This window comes from Balaenoptera borealis (genome assembly GCF_965194805.1).
Source record: "Balaenoptera borealis genome assembly, chromosome: 3".
Lineage (NCBI taxonomy): Eukaryota > Metazoa > Chordata > Mammalia > Artiodactyla > Balaenopteridae > Balaenoptera > Balaenoptera borealis.
Window position 1 is genome coordinate 1,765,278 of NC_138866.1, and position 7,557 is coordinate 1,772,834.

General features: G+C 47.4%; 1 long non-coding RNA gene across 1 annotated transcript; it reads right to left on the minus strand.

Annotated features, from left to right (window-relative positions):
* Nucleotides 1-4,704, minus strand: LOC309626065. Its single transcript, XR_014242945.1, has 2 exons — nt 583-4,704; nt 1-206 (listed from the first exon to the last, which is right to left on the minus strand). It is a non-coding gene; the product is annotated as an uncharacterized lncRNA (long non-coding RNA).
* Between the last annotated feature and the right edge of the window lie 2,853 nt (nt 4,705-7,557).

Sequence of the window (7,557 nt, forward strand, 5' to 3'; positions counted from 1 at the left end):
GGATCTTAGTTCCCCAACCAGGGATCGAAGCTGCACCCCCTGCAGTGGAAGCATGGAGTCCTAACCACTGGACCACCAGGGCATTCCCTAGCTCTTTTGTTTTAATTCAAATTTTATTCATTTTTTTTCTTTTGGTAATAGATGCACATGGTGCAAAATTTAAAAGTTGCAAAGGAACATACGGTTACAAAAAAGTTCCCCTCGGGCTTCCCTGGTGGCGCAGTGGTTGAGAATCTGCCTGCCAATGCAGGGGATGCGGGTTCGAGCCCTGGTCTGGGAAGATCCCACATGCCGCGGAGCAACTCGGCCCGTGAGCCACAATTACTGAGCCTGCGTGTCTGGAGCCTGTGCTTGGCAATGAGAGGCCCGTGCACCGCTATGAAGAGTGGCCCCCGCTTGCCACAACTAGAGAAAGCCCTCGCACAGAAACGAAGACCCAACACAGCCATACATACATACATACATTAAAAAAAAAGAATGTAAGCAGACAAGAATAGCATTAAAAAAAAAAAAAAAAAAGAAAGAAAGAAAGCCCTAGAATTAATTATAAAAAAAAAAAAAAAAAAAAAAGCTCCCCTCCACCCTATAACAATTTCTGTTTTTCAAAAACACTATCAAGAAGGTGACAATACAAACCTCAAATCGAGAGAAGATGTAACTGATAAAGGATTCATATCCATACTCCATAAAGAATGTCTACAATTGGGACTTCCCTGGTGGCACAGTGGTTAAGAATCAGCCTGCCAATGCAGGGGACATGGGTTCGAACCCTGGTCTGGGAAGATTGCACATGCCGCGGAGCAACTAAGCCCGTGCACCACAACTACTGAGCCCGCGCTCTAGAGCCCACGAGCCACAACTACTGAGCCCTCGTGCCACAACTACTGAAGCCCGTGCGCCTAGAGCCTGTGTTCCGCAACAAGAGAAGCCACCGCGATGAGAAGCCCGCACACTGCAACAAGACCCAACGCAGCCAAAAATAAATAAAGAAAGAAATACTTTAAAAAAAAAAAGAATGTCTACAATTTAGTAAGATAAATAGCATAATATGAATATGGGAAAGACATAAAAGCAGGCACTTCACAGTGGTCAATAAATGTAAGAACAAATGCTGAAACTGACTTGTTAATGCAAATGCAAACCAAGACCATAATGAGTTACCATGCAACAGCCACCAGAAACAGTCAGACAAAAGCAAGTGTTGGTGAGTATGTGGAGCGAAAGGAACTCTAAGACGCTGCTGGGAGGAGTGGAAATTGATATAAAAGGCCAGAGCAGAAAATTATGAGATGCAACACATGCACCACACAGAGGACCAACAAAGCCAAAAATTGGTTCCTTGGCAAAAATGAATACAACTGACATCTTGGGAAACAATCTGGCATCAGTGAGTACGCTTGAAGTTGTGTATCCCCTGCAACCCAGCAATACCATCTACAGTATTTACCCTAAAGAACCTCCTGACCATGTGCACAGGGGACATGCATAAAAATATTACCACATTGCCATTTGTAATAGGCAAACACTAGAAACAACCTAGTTGTCCATTATCTGCGTGAATAAAGAATATAGCATGTTCACGCCAAGAAATAGTATATAGCAGAGAGAACTTTATTGCAACCATGTAGAACGACGTGAATGAATCCCAGTTCTTGAGTACAAAAACAGTTCATATAGACTATATAAAGCATGATTCCATTTATGCCAAGTGCAGAAACAAAAACATGTAAAGCCAACATATTGTTTAAGGATGCAAACATAGGGGGTAAAACAATTGAAATAAACATTAAGGGGGTGATAAACCCAAAAATCAGGGTAGTGGTACAGTGGTTACCTTTAGGGGAAGAAGAGGGAAACGAGAAGCAAATACAGGAGCGTTTGTGTATCACAACTCCTGACCAATACTTGAGATGTACCTATCAATTAAAAATAATAACTTATTGATGTGAAATTCACAGAACATAAAATTAACAATTTTCAAGTGAACAATTCAGGGGCATTTAGTACACTGGCAAGGCTGTGCAACCACCATGTCTGTCTAGTTCCAAAACATCTCCATCACCCCAAAATAACACCCACACCTGTTAAGCAGTTTCTCTCATCCCCTCCCCCCAACCCCTGACAGCCACCAATCTGTGTTCTGTCTCTGGATTTGCCTATTCTGGATATTTCAGAAATCAATGGAACCAGATACAATTTGATCCTCTGTGTCTTGCCGCTTTCATTAAGGATAATGTTTTCAAGGTTCAGCCGCATTGCGGTACGTATCAGTCCTTCCTTCTTTTTCGTGGCTGAATGGTAGTCCATTGTACAGATAGACCACATTGTGTTTATCCGTTCATCCATTCATAGCCATTTGGCTACTTTTTTTACTGTGAATAGGGCTGCAATGGCCATGTGTACCCACGTACCTGTGTGAGTACCCGTGTTCAATTCTTTTAGGTATACATCTAGGAGGGGAATTGCAGTTCTATTCAGTTTTTATTAAAAAATAAAAATCATGAACAAACATTGGCCAAAAAGAAAATAAAACGACCCTCCGGCGGGTGTGGAGGGGCTGAGAGGGAAGCTGCAGGCCTGGTGAGGAAGCTGCTGTACAGCCAGGAGTGAAGAGAGGGCTGGGGCCGGGGGGCTTCATGCCAGGTCAGATTTGGGAGAGCTTATCCCCGTCAGGACTGCAGGACTTGCTGATGGACCGGATGCTTGGGGAGAGAGAAAAAGAGGGACTGAGGCTGGCTCCCAGTAGCATTTCCTGAGATGCGGGAGACCGGGTTGAGGCAGGGGCGCTGGGGGATGGCAACAGAAATAAATCCGGTTCAGTTTTGGACATGTTACTTCTAAGATCGCTGTCAGACATCAAATGCAATAACCCGGGACCTATTTTGTGTCATAATTTCCATCTAATAAAAATGGAATAGGGGGAAGAAAGACAATAATACCTCTTGCAACATTATTATTATTGTAACTACGTCTTGGTTGGTTGGTTGGTTGGTTTTTTTTCGGGATCTTAGTTCCCCGACCAGGGACTGAACCCAGGCCCCGGGCAGTGAAAGAACCGAGTCCTAACCACTGGACCGCCAGGGAATTCCTTATTATTGTAACTACATTTATTCAGGAATATAAACTCAGTAGGAGGCATGACTATACACCTGTTTTTCTCTCCTCCCTGTTTTCAGCAGAGTACTGTTGAATTCCTAACTTTCTGGACATTTTCAGTTGTTGAAAGTCTGGCCCAGTTTAAAGCTGCCAGATCAAACTCGTTGTAAGGGTGGGATTCATCCCACCCCAGGCGGCTGGTGAGCCCCCAGAGGAGGAAGGGGGTGGCCCCTGGCCTTTGCACACCTCCTCCCCTTTCTGGGTTGGAGCTCCTTGGGGCAGTAGGGGAAGGGCAGATACTGGGGTGAGCCGTGTCTGCCCCAGAGGACACTGAGAGTCAGAGAAGCAGCAACAACCCGCCCACCAGCCTGCACCGTTCACCTGTTTAATGCCTCATGGCTGGGAGACCCCACAGATAGCCCTGGGCCCTATGGAGGGCCACCTTTTTCTTCTACTTCCCTGCATGTCTGGGGAGTCTGGGCCTAAATCCTTCCGGCCCCCTCAAACCTTCCTTGGACCCTCCCTGGATCCTCGGCCCCTCTTTCCTCTGTACCCTCTCCCTCCCTACAGACCCTTCCCCTCAGGCACCAACCGATGTCTTTCTCCATGTTCTAGAACAGGGGACCCTTGGGACTTCCCTGGTGGTCCAGTGGTTAAGAATCCACGCTCCCGATGCAGGGGGTCCCGGTTCGATCCCTAGTTAGGGAACTAGATCCTGCATGCCTCAACTAAGAGCCCACATGCCGCAACTAAAGATTCCGCATGCTGCAACGAAGATCCCACGTGCGGCAAAAAATATTTTAAAAATAAAATAAAATAAAACAGGGGACCCTTGTTTGTCCCCTGCCCCCAGCCTTTGGTTCCCTTCTCTTGCATTTTTGCTGAGGTCAGACTGTCCCCACCATCCCCACACAAGGCCACAGTGACTCCCAGGTTGGCCCCTCCTACAGGTATTCCCAACCTCACCCTCCATCAACTGTCTGTGGTATCTGGGAAGGCCCATCAGCCTGCCTGCCTTCCCTCTTATCTTCCTGGCCTCTCCTGCAGCGAATGAATTCCCATTTTACAGATGAGAAAACTGATACTCCTAAAGGTTAAGCAGTTTGCCGAGCTCCCCCAGCTGGTAAACGCTGATACCAGAACTCGACTCCATCTGTGCCCTGGAGTCTGCGTGGGATCTGGAGAGTGTCTGAGCTCACTTGGAGGTGGGTCTCCTGCCCCAGATTACACCCCCAGCAGCAGCCAGCCCTGGGCTCCAGTGGACTTTTACAGACTTAAGGATCTGGGGCTCCTGAATTTGGGCAGTGAGAAAATGAAAATGAAAATGAGTGATGACGGAGCAACTAAGCCCGTGTGCCACAACTACTGAGCCCGTGCTCTAGAGCCTGCAAGCCACAACTGCTGAGCCCATGTGCCACAACTACTGAAGCCTGCACACCTAAAGCCCGTGCTCTGCAACAAGAGAAGCCACCGCAATGAGAAGCCTGCGCACCACAACGAAGAGTAGCCCTGGCTCTCCGCAACTAGAGAAAGCCTGCGCACAGCAACAAAGACCCAGTGCAGCCAAAAATAAATAAACTAAATAAATAGATAAGAAAACATTAAAAAAAAAATGAGTGATGAGTAGTTGACTTATTCATCAGAGCTCAGAGGAAGGAGCCTGAGTTTGCTCGCGTGGTTAACCCCTCAGCGGACCAGAAGGAAGCAGAAGCCAGGGACTCGCCAGGGACTCGCCAGGGACTCGCCAGTGAGAGGTGCTGGAGAGATGGCAGCTCTTCCACCTCTGACCTCCCAGGGGCTGCCTGGGGCCTGCCAGGCCTGGGCTCACTCTGGTGCGGGAAGGGGCACCAGCTGGGTCTGGACAGGAGAAAACCCCAGCGGCCCACGTCCACCGAGCAGGACAGTGGGTTCCCCTGGGGACCAGCGTGCAGCACCCACAGCATCTCCACAGTGCCCCACGCGGCATCCTCCCTGGTCTCCCTGGGCTCGGCGTGTCAGTTTCCTATGACCACAGACAGTGGCTTGAAACAACATGCCTTTATTCTCTTACGGTTCTGGAGGCCAGAAGACCCAAATCAAGGTGTTGGCAGGGCCACACTCCGTCTGGGGGCTTTAGGGGAGAATCTGTTCCTGGCCTCTTCCAGCTTCTGGCGGCTGCTGGTGTTCCTTGCCTTGTGGACACATCACTTCAGTCTCCAGTCACAGTGCCATCTCCTCTTCTCTCTGTGTGTCTAACGTCCCACCGCTTTTCTCTTAAAAGGACACTTGTCACAGCTGAGGCCATGCTAAACTAGGGAGCCCTCAGACAGTCCACAGCTGACTGCAGGTGCATGAGTGGACGGACCCAGCTGAGATCAACCAGACCCACCTAGATCAGCAGAGGGACCCAGCTTACCTACGCATCCCTGAGCTAAATAAATGCTTATTATTTATTTATTTTTTAAACTTTTTTTTATATCTGGGTGATTTGAATCTTTAGTATCTTTATTTCCTTCCTTTCTTCCTTTCTTTCTTCCTTCCTTTCTTTTTCTTTCTCTTTCTTTCTCTCTTTCTCTCTTTCTTTCCCTTCCTTCCTTCCTTCTTTCTTTCTTTTTTGGCTGCGTCGGGTCTTAGTTGCAGCACGCAGGATCGTCGTTGAGGCACAAGGGATTTTTCATTGTGGTGCGCAGGCTTCTCTCTAGTTGCGGCATGCGGGTTCTCTCTCTCTGTAGTTGTGGCACGGGCTCCAGGGCGCGTAGGCTCTGTAGTTTGTGGCCCATGGGCTCTCTCGTTGTGGCGCGGGAGCTCAGTAGTTGTGGCGTGCGGGCTTAGTTGACACCTCCCCCCTCCCCTGCATGTGGGATCTTAGTTCCCCGACCAGGGATTGAACCTGCGTACCCTGCATTGGCAGGTGGATTCTTAACCACTGCACCACCAGGAAAGCCCAGGACCTGACATTTTGAGGGCCATTACTAAGCCTAATATACTCGGGCTTAGTGGGACTAACTAACTTGCCCAAGGTCACCAACTTGAAGTGACAAAATGACCAAGAAAGTGTGGCTAAAATATGCAGGCAGTTTATATTGACTATTTTTGTGGTTTTGAAAGAAAGGAAGGTAATTCTTCACTTGCTGGTAATGGATTTAACTTCTTCTTGAAGTCAGTGCACGAGGGCGTAATTAGTACTTGACTGACCACCTTTCCATCCCTCATTATGGATTCGATGTGGGAAGCTGACAGAGACTAGCTGTCAGGAGACGAAGTTCACCCCACCCTTGCACCTGACTGGTGAGTGGCCCTGCCTAAGACCCTTCCTGCCCTCCCTCACTTCTGTTTCCCCATCTGCTGATCACAGCGATTCTGATGGTTCATCATATTCCTCAGCACGTGTCAGCTGGGAAAGCAGTTGTCACTATTGCATTTGGAAAATATTTGCTGTCAGTATGATTCCAGCTCAAAAACAAGGGCAGAATTGAAGGAGTGAAACCCTCAAAGGTCTAGCATTTCATCTTGATAAATCCCTGACTTCACACGGACAGCTCAGGAGCTGGTATGGCGAGGCAGCTTGGAGCCTGCCAAGCTGTTAGACAAAATTCTGTTCTGGCTCTTGCGACCTCAGACATGAGCTGTCCAGGGCTGGCCTTCTGAGTCAGCCCTGAGTCCCACCTACACGCCCTCCCTGTGGGACCACCAGACTCAAAGCCTCCTTTCACAAAGAGGGCAGGGGCATGGATGACTCGGAGTGTGTAATGTGTCCAAGCTCAGATGAATAATAGATGCGCTTGAATATTAATAAGTAGGAACGGGTTTCTGTGGCCAGGGAAGCCCCAAAAGAGATTCTGTTAAAGTAAACTCTTGAATCTAGACCTAAGGCAGGCAAACAAACATACAAACAACAACAAAACCCCAAATTTCCTAAAACTCCCCTAAACACAGAAGCCTACACACACATACACAGGGATAATTTATAGTTCGAAGAAATCAAGAGAAAACAGTAGAACTGAATGATAATGAAAATTTTACACATCAAAACTTGTGGGATACAACAAAAGAGGCATTTAGAGAGAAAATTATAGCTTTATATGCTTAAATAAGAAAAGAGGAAGAGCTAAAAATTAATGAGCTATGTGTTAATATTACGTAGTTAGAAAAATAACACGGTATACCCAAAGAAAGTAAAACGATCATAATGAAAAGCAGAAATTACTGAAATAGAGAACAAAGGTAAAATGAAATTGACAAAACCAAGAAATAGTTCTTTGAAAAAACTAGGAAAAAAGGCAAAACTCTAGCCTGGTTAACTAAGAATAAAGGAGAGAAAGCATGACTAGCACATTAGAAAATATAAAGGAGGGTATGACCACGAGTGTTGCACGGATTAAAAAATTAAGGGGGACTTCCCTGGTGGTGCGGTGGTTAAGAATCTGTCTGCCAACGCAGGGGACACGGGTTCAAGCCCTGGTCCGGGAAGATCCCATGTGC